The sequence below is a fragment of the Etheostoma cragini genome, chromosome 5 (assembly GCF_013103735.1).
Source record: "Etheostoma cragini isolate CJK2018 chromosome 5, CSU_Ecrag_1.0, whole genome shotgun sequence".
NCBI classification, from domain to species: Eukaryota; Metazoa; Chordata; class Actinopteri; order Perciformes; family Percidae; genus Etheostoma; species Etheostoma cragini.
In genome coordinates, this window is record NC_048411.1 from 30,566,143 (window position 1) to 30,578,834 (window position 12,692).

Genomic DNA, 12,692 nt, shown 5'->3' on the forward strand with positions numbered 1-12,692 from the left:
GACCGGAGAAAAGGCTGTCAAACCAATTCCCAGCGACCCTCGCTTCCTTCGTTATCTATGGCTGTTGGCTACAGAAATACTTAATTAGGTGGCTGGTTGTGTGCTACTGCTTTGTATGCCTTCTTTGTAATATATATATATAAATATATAAATGCTTCAACATTACACTGAAAAATTAGGTTTTGACTGCTTTTATAGTATAATAGAAGACGTGTGAAATAGACACACAGCCAATGGGGAAGATGCATGCTTCACATTATAAATCCCCCCATTAGACAATAAGGGTTTAATTACCTCTTGACTTGAACGGCTGTTTCACATGGTTCAAATAGACTTTCCCATATTTCAAACAGAGACAATGTGTCCCTGCGGACTCCCGCCGAGCCGCTTTGATGATGCGCGTTCAGGTGCTACGAGCACCCGATGGGGGGGGGGGGGGGTCGGGGCCGACGCCTCGGCCGAAGCTAGACGAGCGGCGCGGGCCACCGGCTCCGCAGTCTTTACCACACGGTGGAACTGATTGAATTAATTTGGGCCTGGGAGCAGATCCGGAGCCATTACGTCCTTATTAACAGAGTGCGGAGGTGGAGCCACACCTGAACGCTCCGGAGCCGGGCTGATTCCAACACAGGAGGGGAGGAAGGAGGGAGGGAGGGAGGGCTGCCGTTTGAACAAGCGGGGGCTTAATTTGATTAATTCACAAACTGATTTACTACATCTGATAATGTGCTGCTAACACATCCACACAGGGACCGCTATGATTATATCGGTTATGGTTCATGGCCATCTGAGATAAGGTTAAGCCCGGGGCTCAGGAGAGAAGGAAGGGCGTAATTGAGTTAGAATTAGTGCGATACCATGCTATGATTTCTACAAAGGTATATGAAGTGGGCGCCCAGGGTGCTCAGTTGGTAGAGCGTGCGCCCATACTTAAAGGTCTGCTCCTCGACGCAGCGGACCCGGGTTCAACTCCGACATGTGGCCCTTTGATGCATGTCTTCCCCCCCCCCCTCTCTCTTTCCTTTGTCTTCAGGTGTCCTGTACAAATAAAGGCCTAAAAAGCCAAAAAAAATATCTTTAAAAAACAAAACAAAACAAAACAAGGTATATATTGTGTGGCTAGTAGCCTGAGGACGCTCCCCATTGGGTAGTTAGCAAGTGACTGGATTTTCTAAACTAGGGATCAGCCTATACAGTTCTTTGAAGGCGATACAGACGAACAGATGAAAACCGCTAATGTTATACAGTGGACCGCTAACATTATACAGTGGACTGCTAATGTAAGACAGTGGACCGCTAATGTTTGGACTGCTAATGTAAGACAGTGGAACGCTAATGTCAGACCCAGCAGCAGTGAGTTAGCAGACCGCTAACAATAGACCCAGAGGCAGTGAGTTAGCAGAGCGCTAAAGATAGACCTAGCAGCAGTGGGTTATCAGACCGCTAACAATAGACCCAGAGGCAGTGAGTTAGCAGAGCGCTAACGAATGCCCTAGCAGCAGTGGTTTAGCAGACCGCTAACAATAGACCCAGAAGCAGTGAGTTAGCAGAGCGCTAAAGATAGACCCAGCAACAGTGCTTTAGCAGATCGCTAAAGATAGACCCAGCGACAGTGTGTTAGCAGAGCGCTAACGAATGCCCTAGCAGCAGTGGCTTAGCAGACCGCTAACGATAGACCCAGAGGCAGTGAGTTAGCAGACCGCTAACAATAGACCCAGCAACAGTGGTTTAGCAGATCGCTAAAGATAGACCCAGCGACAGTGTGTTAGCAGAGCGCTAACGAATGCCCTAGCAGCAGTGGTTTAGCAGACCGCTAACAATAGACCCAGAGGTAGTGAGTTAGCAGAGCGCTAAAGATAGATCCAGCAACAGTGGTTTAGCAGACCGCTAACGTTAGACCCAGAGGCAGTCAGTTAGCAGAGCGCTAAAGATAGACCCAGCGGCAGTGGGTTAGCAGACCGCTAACGATAGACCCAGAGGCAGTGAGTTAGCAGAGCGCTAAAGATAGCCCCAGCGACAGTGTCTTAGCAGACCGCTAACAATAGACCCAGCGACAGTGTGTTAGCAGACCGCTAAGGAAAAGTGGCGGATTAGGAATGAGAATGCTGTTATTGGCTGGGGGTCACACACCACTCTCAAATAACCAATAACCTGCCAGTTTTTTATAAATATTTCCCTTTCAGCACTTTCCCTAACAGTTCCCAATGACAGCTTCTGTGCTAACCAAAGATCTGGCAGGTTACTGGTAGTCTACCTTCCATATGTGGCACTGGACTAGCATAATAGCACAACTTCTTAGCCTCTGCATTCAAATGTTAACAAAATGCCCCAAAAAACATACAAATAACACCAAATCAAAGCTGCAATCTGAGACCCAAACCGCCAGCGTTGCAATACTACACTTACACTAAAGTTACACTTACACCCAAACTAATGCAGGACACATGGATCATATATACATTGAGTGGCAGCTATATGAATAAAACAAGAGTAGAAGAATAGCGAGCAGATGGGGGGAGCACACAGTGCCAGCTGACGGCTCCAGAAGGGAATTGAACACATCGAGACGTCGAGAGGAGGAGGAGGAGGAGGAAGCCACTCCTCCTCGGCTTGGTGGGCACAGACGGATCGCCGGGATGGCATTTCCGGAATGTTTAACCAAAGCCTCGGGAATCTCGAGGGACGCTGGAATTATACACCCCCGCACGCAGGCTGTGCATTGTGCAGAGCTGTGAGTAACAGCTCTGCACAATGCAGTTTTATGCGCCTGTTTACAAAACACGAGAACTTTGTTCTGAGCCCCGGGAGGGTCTCGATCCTCCGCCGAGTCACATCCAATCCCCCATCAAGGTAAATACAGTGTGAGTGGGAAGCTGGTTGGAGCTTTACCGACTGATCAAAGGGAGACTCTGAGAGTTGAGTCTGTCACATGATACGTGGGCCCGGGCGGTTCACATGCTGACGTCAGACAGAGCTCCACACACGGAGTAGAGGGGATCCAAAAAAAAACAGAAACCACATGTTTAACTGACTGTGGTTGCCAGGCTACAAACCAAGGGGGGTCTGTGTGTGTGTGTGTGTGTGTGTGTGTGTGTGTGTGTGTGTGCTGCGATGTGTTGTGAGCACTTGTACACAAGTCCAAAAGTATTCATGTAAAACCTTTTTTTTTAACCCCTGTGTTGTCCTCCCGGGTCAAAAATGGACAAAAAATTGAACAAAAAATGACAAAACACTTATAAATATTTACAAACATTTGACACAAATAGACAAATATTTGACATATTTGTCCATTTTCAGACTTTGTTTTTAGTTTTCACTAACACCACCTTACTAGTTTTACTACTTTTTGGAATCCATGGTCAATAACCCTCATTTATATAGAATTATACCTAATATTTGAGTTAAAAAAGCAGAAATTATTAATTATTTTCACTAATAGTTAAGATCAGAGGAACTTCTGAGCACATCTCTGGTAAACATAAGATACAGGGGTGCTCATATGTTTATGAACATTTGCTAAAGTCGACTGAACAGAGGAATAAAATTATTGTAATTAAGAATATTAGGAAAAATCCAACCTTAAAGGACACCAATTATCTTTGTGAATGACTAATGTGTCATAAATAAATACATTTTCTTACTCAACATACAGGGGCGTAAGTATACACCCCCCTATGTTAAAATACAGGGGGCATAAGTATACACCCCCCTATGTTAAAATACAGGGGCCTAAGTATACACCCCCCTATGTTAAAATACAGGGGCATAAATATACACCCCCCTATGTTAAAATACAGGGGGCATAATCTTTTCATAACCAAGGAGAGTGAACTTTTCAAGTAAAGTCAGCGCGAGCGAGCAACTAATAATTATAAATTGTGAGATGAGACGAGAGAACAAAGCGGGCGAAAATACACGTCTGAGTGCGAGAGGCAGCCGCCATCACCCGCCCCCCCCCCCCGAGCCTCCCTCCCAGAAACACGTGTCATTAGCCATCCTTTCTCTCAGGCTTGATTGATGCTCCCTCTCCCAACACAGCCATGCGTCACTAATCACTTCATATGAGACTACACACATTCTTGACGAGCCATTTATTGCCAAAGAGCGCCCTTAACTCGCTGGCATTGACTGGTGCTTTCATTTAAAGTTGAACCTCAAAGATGGCCATGAAGCCAAATTAACATGTAGGCCCTACTCCGTCTAAAATAACTCAATATTTTTCACTCAAAGGTGCCCTGCCACACAAAACCGTTTTTAACTTGTCTTATTTTAAACATGTCGGGTCCATATGTGTGTGTGTGTTATGTTGTGAATGTGAAAATGAACTGCAACTTCCTTTCAGCTCTAGCCACTGAAGAGAAATAAGAGGACGAAATGAAGTCATGTTGCCTGAGCTCGTTAATATTCATGAGCTGGGTAAACAATGCTGATAGCCAGGCTCTCATTGGCTAGCTGTTAGCCAACCAGAGTCAAGCAGCTTAGCTCGGTGAATATTAATGACAACTCAATCAACTGCAACTACCGTTTGTAGTCACTATTACATTATCTTTACTGGGACTATTATTGCCACTATTCAACCCCAAGCCACCCCCCCAATCGGCCCCATCAGACCTGCTCCACCTGTAAAGTGTCTCGAGACTTTTGTTATGATTTGTTTTGATACTATAAATAAAATTGAATTGAATACCACGCCAGAATGGCTTGAAACCAGGTAACCACATGAAAAGTAAAACTCTGATTGCAGCTTCTGTAATGTGAACATTTTCTATATTATAATATTTTGACTTGTAGAAAACACATTCCCTAAAAATAAAAACCTGATGTCAGCTTGTTAAGTGTGAATATTTTCTGGTTTCTTCTCTCCGCTGTGACAGAGAACGGAATATTTTTGAGTTTTGGACAAAACGAGATATTTAAGGACGTCGTCTTGGGCTTTTTTGGGCACCAACGATCCACGGTTTATTTACCATTTTCAGACATTTCAAAGACCTGACAACTAATTCATTAAAACAGGTATCTGCACATGAATACAACCGTTATTTGCAGCGCCACTCAAGGAGTTTTTGTCTGCTACAGTTGCCTTTTTCGCAGTTTTTTTTACATGTTTGACCCATTTTAATAATCTGCTGCTGCTGAATGCATTTTCCCCGCTGTTGTGTCGTCGGTAGCGTTCAGCGACTGGTCAACCGGGAATAACGTGGACTCAGACGGCGCCCTCGCGTTCCTGCAGAGCTGCTGAATGTGCACGAGAATGATAAGCCCAGACCAGGGGAATCCTGGGAAGGCTATGAGGCATTTTGCGAGTAATCTGACCCCGAGGGCAGGCTTAGGCCGAGCCGCGGAGCAGAGGACAATGAGCCAGAGTGGTGTAGGAACTCATACACAGCCGCCCCGCCCGCCCCCAAATGACTTTAGACACGCTCCCATCCGCAGAAACAGATTATTGCTGTTTATCCGCTTTCCATTTCTGAATTGGGTGTGAATTGGGGTCTATGGCCCGATAATGCCGGTCCTCCACACCTCCCTCTCCACAGCTATCGGCAACCCACGCACTCCGATGTGTACTTTAAAAAAAAAAATCAATTGCTACAGCTGTGAGATGAGAGTGTAATACTGAATACATTTTGTGTTTCCCCCCTCTAATCTTCTCCCTCAACATGTCAGACAAATTGTGCTGCCTCTGCCAAATCTAATATAGCCGCCCCCCCCCCTTTTGCTCACAACGTGTGCACACACACACACACACACACACACACACGCGCAAAGCCGAACACACACACATAGGAGAGAGACTGGCAGAGGTGAGAAATGGAGATTGACAATGTGGCGAGAGGTAATCACAGCCAGGAGAGCTTCAAATATGTGTGCAAATGCAGCGTTATAGGAACAAAAGCATCTTCTTCTCACCCTGGAGGATAGACCGGGCATGTAATCTGGTCGCTGTCCGTCCCCCGGCTCCCGTGTCGCTGCTCTTCAAGCTCATTCATCCAGACCTGACTGGTTTGTGTTTTTTGTATTGAGAGATAACAACTGCCCACAATGCATTCAGGATTCAACCATTCAAAGCTTCCCCCTGTGTCACAGCTAAGTCCGCTCTACCACTTCCCATCACATTTCCCATCCAGTTGCCTTTCGCCTCTCCCTCTCGAAAAAAAAAAGGAAGAAGCCTGCACTCTCCTTTTATTTGCAGCAAAACTGCAATCCCACCAGTCTGGGTAATTCATGCAGCATTTTATCACGCCATATCTCGCGACCACCTGTCATGTGGAGATAGCCTTCTTGGTATTATTAAGCCAACGCAGTTACCAGACAGGGGCTCCCTCGGTTCAGTCACGTTGGTTGCATCTCACACAGCAGACTTCCACTTTTTTTGACTGTGGGAGCTGCCGTTAGAAGCAGGTCTGCAGGAGCCCAGACACCACTGGTAATAGCATCTAATAATCTGCATTTAGGATGAGCTAGTCTCGCGTTGCCAGACCGGAGGAACGTCTGGCTAGTGCATACAGCGTTCCGGGATGGGAGACAAACTGCGATTGTTTTGAAGAAATGCCAATACCAATCGTCTCGGGTGGCGCTAAACTCCACACGGAGCTGCTGTAAAATAGTCGTGCGAGAGAAAATGCAGATTGGAAAGACAGTCCAGCTAGCTGTGTGGATTTACCCTGCAGAGACCTGAGGACCAGGTAACCATAGTCCTCAGATTGGACAGATAATCTAGCTAGCTGTCTGGATTTACCCTGCAGAGACCTGAGGACCAGGTAACCATAGTCCTCAGATTGGACAGATAGTCTAGCTAGCTGTCTGGATTCACCCTGCAGAGATCTGAGGACCAGGTAAGCATAGTCCTCAGAAATCCATCGGAGGTTAGATCGTATGGAAGCAAATAACAGACATAAGTATTTGAAATTTAACAGCCACTGAATACTTTTGGAGCCTTCACTAACAGGGACGTTGTAGAGCGTCCTCTGGTGGACAGACTATGCAACGCCATCACTAACAGGGACGTTGTAGAGCGTCCTCTGGTGGACAGACTATGCAACACCATCACTAACAGGGACGTTGTAGAGCGTCCTCTGGTGGACAGACTATGCAACGCCATCACTAACAGGGACGTTGTAGAGCGTCCTCTGGTGGACAGACTATGCAACGCCATATCCTAGATATTAGAGTTCTGAGTTCAAACTGCTTAAATATAAATGTCTGACGAAAAACCAATCGCCGATCATTCATTTGATCGTCGATATACTTACTGACCGCCAATCGTCACGAGCCTACGTGGAGCTCGAGCGTCTCAGGCAGAAACGGGGGGGGGGGGGGGGGGGGGGGGGGGGGGGGGGGGGGACAATGTTGGGGAAAATGAGCCGCCATCACAGCCCGCGAAGGCTGAGTGACCCCATCTTTCTAATGACACGCACTTTAATTGAAAATCTACTTCTTTGTCTGAGTGCAAACAATCCAGAGCACAGGCGCTGGGGCACTATTCTCTGGCTCAGTAGTTAACTGAAATACCAGAGAGAGGAAGGGAGGGGAGGAAAGAGGGGAGGAAAGAGAAATGGGAGCAGGAGGAATAAAATGCAAGCAAAGAGAAGGACAGGGTAATAAAAGAGGGCACAGATATGGATAGAGAGAGGGCGGGATTACAGATTGGACTGAGATGAAGAGGCAAAACGATGTGAGACAGAAGGGGAAGAAACAGAGGAAAAGAGCAAAGAGAAAGGGGGGAGGAGGAGGAGGAAGGGAGTAAAATCCAAGCTCAGCAGTCTTCCTCGGGCTCAATTTCCAAGACATGATTAGTTTGGAGTGATGACATGTAATGGGTGCAATAAAAAAAAAAAAAGGCCTGCTTCTCTTATACTCTCCCTCCCGAACTCTCTTGTTCTCTCAAAGAATCATTATTCCCAAAATAGAAAGCCTGCACTAAGGCCTAAAAACTCTGGGGACTGGTAGCCTTCATCTCTCCTTTTGTTCCACAAGTGCCATGCTTGTAAACCGCCACTAAAACAACCCCCTAAGTATCTGTCAGTATCTCCGAGTCGCTCCCTGCAAAGCACCCTGGGGAAGTTCCAGCCAAGTCGCTATCACTTCTTAATTCTCAACTCAAGAGCTACCACTAAAAAGAAATGAGGAGTTCTCGCTGTCTGCGTTTGGCACGAAATGTTAAATACTGCACAGTCATGTGGCCGGAGGTCGCTCCGGCTCCAAGACAACCTAAGGCTTCCCATTGGCTCTTTACTTCTAGAAGAGATGGTTCCCATCGATTTGTGTGGATCCTGAGGAGCAATAATCACAGAGTCAGAGTCATTTGTTAGCATTTAGGCTAAAGCTGGGCAACATAGCGATATTTTATCGATATCGTGATATGAGACTAGATATATCGTCTTACATTTCGGATATCAAAATATCATAATAGGGCAGAAGTGTCTTTTCCTGGTTTTAAAGGCTGCATTACAGTCAAGTGATGTTATTTCCTGAACCTACCAGACTGCTCCACATAGCGTTTTTTGTCTAAATGTTAAAATAACGGTTGGAATGGTTAATTGTTTCATAACCCAACCATTAGCTAAGTATTTCAACCGTTAGCTATTTCAACCGTCAGCTATTTCAACCGTTAGTGATTTGAAACGTTAGCTAACTATTCCGACCATTAGCAAAGTATTCCAACTGTTAGCTATTTCAACCGTTACCTGAGTATTTCATCTGTTAGCTATTTCAACCGTTAGCTAAGTATTTCATCTGTTAGCTATTTCAACCTTTAGCTAAGTATTTCATCTGTTAGCTATTTCAACCGTTAGCTAAGTATTACAACTGTTAGCTAAGTATTTCAACCGTTAGCGGTTTCAAACGTTAGCTATTCCAACCATAAGCAATTTCAACCATTGTCTATTTCAACTGTTAGCTAGCGATTTCAACCGTTAGCGATTTCAACCGCTAGCTAAAACAACTTTTAGCTAACGATATCAGCCGTTACTAAAAAAATAAAAATAAAATATTAACACATTATTGGCACATTTGTGGAAATTCCGAAATAGATATGGAATGAATTTTGTTGAGGAAAAGGAACAAGTATAAAGGTTGTGTAATACAGAGAAAGACAGAGAAAGACAGACTTAAACGGTAACACTTTAAAGAAAAAGTGTGAAAGTGTAGTGTCAAAAGATCTGAAAATCACGCAAAGACGGTCGTTGGATAGACACGAAAGGCAGCGCTAGATCGGCTTAATTAGAGAGAAGAAGAGTCCAAGGAGATAAAAGGTAATGTCTCTAAAAATAGAGTCGTGAAGGGTAGAGACACTGAGGGGGATCACGAAAGGAAGCACTAACATGGACTAATTAGTGGGAAGGTAGTCTCAAGTGGGTTAGGGTTAGGGGGGGTTAGGGTTTTATCTGTCTTAATGTTTTTATTTTAACTGTTTATACTTGTGTTTTATCTGTTTAACTGATTTTGTGTAAAGCACTTTGAATTGCCCTGTTGCTGAAATGTGCTCTACAGATAAAGCTGCCTGGCCTACTTCAGCTAGCTAGTTGTTAGTCGGCTCAGTTTAGTGATCTGTTAGACAACAATAGCATAATGTTCTTTTAAAGGACAGGTTTAGAGAAGCGTACATACAGTACATTTCCTTCAACAGGGATTTACAAACAGGACAAACTTTAATAGGAGAACTTAAAAAAAACACTTTTGGCTGCATTGTGCATCCGTAACAGTTCAAAACGTTGCCTTTGAGAAAGCATGCTGAATATATTTTCAAAAGGATGAATTCCGAGTGAAACAGATATCCGAGAAACACCAAGAGAGAAGGAAAGATTTGGCCATTTCTGCAGGGAATGTGATGGTTGGATGACGAAAACACAAGCCTCGCCTAACAAGAGCTCGGGACTGGAGAACTAAGAGAGCGGAGAACAAAGGGAAAGGAAGAAGCATGAATACTTCAGGACGAAAGCTAATTGACTACAAAACACTTGCGAGGGGTTTTGAGTTTGTGAGCTCCCCTCACATGCCCTCCTCCCTCCTCTCACTGTGCTTGTAACCTCCTCCTCTTCCTCTCTTTTAGTTAGTAGCACTAACCCGTTTTAAACATTGCCAATGGATCTGTTGATTTCTTTCTCCATTAATCAATTAGTTTGATCTACAAAATGTTGGAGAATGGCGAAAATGTGGATCGGATGTCCCAAAAAGCCCAAAACGACGTTCTCAAAGGTCTTGTTCTTTCTTGTGCAACAGCGTTCGCGGAGAACTTGGAGAACAGAGAACAAAAAGGGAAATAAAGAATCATGAATACATCAGGACGAAAGCTAACTGACTCCAAAACACTTGTGTTTTTTTTTTAGTTTGATGCCCTCCTCCCTCCTCTCACTGTGCTTGTAACCTCCTCCTCTTCCTCTCCTTTAGTTAACAGCACTAACTCGTTTTAACCCTAACAGAAACAGCTGGGCTGCAGCTAAGAATTATTCTCATTGTCGATTAATCTGTTGATTTCCCCCCCCATTAACCCTTGTGTTGTTTTCCCGTCCACCAGAAATTTGTCGTCCTTCTGGGTCAAAATTTAAAAAATGAGTTGTTCTTGACACTTTTCAAAATTATGTCGTCACTTTTTCAATTTTTTTTATTCATGGTCAATTAACCTAATTTACATGAAATACCTAATTTTTGAGTTTAGACATTATGAATTGTTTTGAATAATAGATTAGATTAAAGCATGCTGAGTGAATCACAGACTGGTAGCTATCAAAGTTTGTCAGGATATGTTTTGAAAACATTTCATTTTTTTTTCAAATGCTATGAGATTGACTAAACACCCCAAATTCAATTCATTTCAATGAAAGTAAGCATCTTGTACCTGAATATTGTTGCATGGCTTCCATACAACGTGCATGCATCCATGATATTTTGGGTAATATGGTTGTAAGAAAACCATATTTCTGATATAAAATAACTTTAAAAATGGGTCAAATTGGACCCAATGACAACCCAAGGGTTTATCAATTAGTTTGGTCTATAAAATGACGGAGAATGGTGAAAAATGTGTATCAGTGTTTTCCCAAAAAGTCCCAAGAACAGGTCCTCAAATGTCTTGTTTTGTCCACAACTCAAAGATATTCAGTTTACTGTCACAGAAACTATAAGATAGTCACATTTAATAACCCCTGTTGTCCTCAGGGTCAAATCTGACCCCCCCCAAAAAATGTCTATATCTGAAATATGAGTTTCTTTTTTAAGTAATTTAATAGTTGACAACTAATTGATTCATCTTTGCAGCTACTCAAACCAAAGTTTGCACTGAACCCACCTGTGCTATGCCGACCCCCCTTGACATTAGCTAACACATGCAGACAGACCTGGACCCCCCGCGGCTAAAAGTCCCAGACAGGGTGTCCCGGCCTGGCTCTTCCCCAGAGAGCAACAACCTGCTCTCAGCCTTGCACACCAGATTGACTCCGTCTGCGTTAGCACCCTGGTGGCTAATGCAAATACAGTCCATCTGCTAATTCTAATCCCTCCACCCTCAATCCATGTGCAGGCACAAAGTCAAACACACACACATTACCTTGTGTGTGTGTGTGTGTGTGTGTGTGTGTGTGTGTGTGTGTGTGTGTGGCATACACACCGCTCTGAAGGATGAGCCCATGCCTATCTGATGAAGCACAATACTGTAAATGTGATTAATTGATACCATCACTATTGTTATAAAGCCTCTGTGCACCCTATCACCTGATGATCAACGGCGATACAGATAAAAGGCGGGCTGCGGTTGCAGCATCTCTAAACATATCCCCGTCCCTCGGGGGGAGCCTCAAACACAGCAGCGTCCTCTGAAATAACAACATCCGCGGGAGTGCATCACACAGCAGACCCACGCACACACACACACACACACACACACGCGAGCACAGCAACCCGCACGCTTTAACGCGTAAAAACGGCCACATGTGTGCACACGGAGCCTGAGGAGAAACATGAAGAGAGACAGAGCGTGAACACGAAGAGGGAGGATCATGAGAACTGAGCAGTTTGGGGATGCTAGGAGATTAGCTGCGCTTAAACAGAGCACGCACATGCACTAAATATGCTGCAGAGTTGTTAGGCTAATCACACACAAACTGGGGATTAGCCCATGTACTCGTGTTAGGGGAGGAAAACAGAGTCACAGACCGAGGGAGCGCTGTCGCCAAAAAACACAGGAAGGAAAGCAGCAGCTCTGTTAGAAGGATGCAGCAACACAGGAGGAGGCTGCGGTGATACAGGCGGGTGCAGCGGTGTCCCTATACCTGCACACGCCTAAATAACCAGCCATATATTAGGCCATGACGCCGAATATCAGGGGTGGGGATCACCAGACGCCTCCAGATGCGATATCAACAAGATACTTATGCCACAATGCAATATTAGTGCGATTTTAAATCTTCTGCGATATACTGCAATTTATAACCTTTTGTTCCAACTCTTAATTTGTCCCCAATATGAAACGACGTCCCCAAAAGGAAACTTCGAGGACTAGACCTGCGCACTATGTGCGTGTGCCTGCTCTACCGATGGAGCTAACCTGGCCACCACCATCTGCGTGTATAAGTGTGTTCGAATTGTGCGTTTCACATCTTTTATGTTGGTGCTGGAGTGTATGCAAAATAGCTTACAATGCATGAGTTTAAGGGTATGTGAGAGAGAGAGAGAGAGAGAGAGAGAGAGAGAGAGAGAGA

The 12,692-nt window shown here is 44.7% G+C and overlaps 1 protein-coding gene and 2 long non-coding RNA genes across 3 annotated transcripts in view; all 3 read right to left on the reverse strand.

The window, feature by feature from the left end:
• The window catches only part of LOC117944286, a 9,622-nt gene extending 5,116 nt beyond the window's left edge, over nt 1-4,506 (reverse strand). Inside the window, exons 1-2 of the long non-coding RNA XR_004656535.1 lie at nt 4,423-4,506; nt 4,130-4,134 (exon numbers count right to left, since the gene is read on the reverse strand). This is a non-coding gene — a long non-coding RNA (uncharacterized LOC117944286). The remainder of the gene's footprint in view (nt 1-4,129; nt 4,135-4,422) is intronic.
• The window catches only part of LOC117945069 (tetratricopeptide repeat protein 28-like), a 210,715-nt gene that overhangs the window by 122,049 nt on the left and 75,974 nt on the right, over nt 1-12,692 (reverse strand). The gene's annotated exons all lie outside the window — the stretch shown is intronic.
• LOC117944279 overlaps nt 4,824-12,692 on the reverse strand; it is a 16,006-nt gene continuing 8,137 nt past the window's right edge. Inside the window, exons 3-4 of the long non-coding RNA XR_004656529.1 lie at nt 9,672-9,679; nt 4,824-4,932 (exon numbers count right to left, since the gene is read on the reverse strand). This is a non-coding gene — a long non-coding RNA (uncharacterized LOC117944279). The remainder of the gene's footprint in view (nt 4,933-9,671; nt 9,680-12,692) is intronic.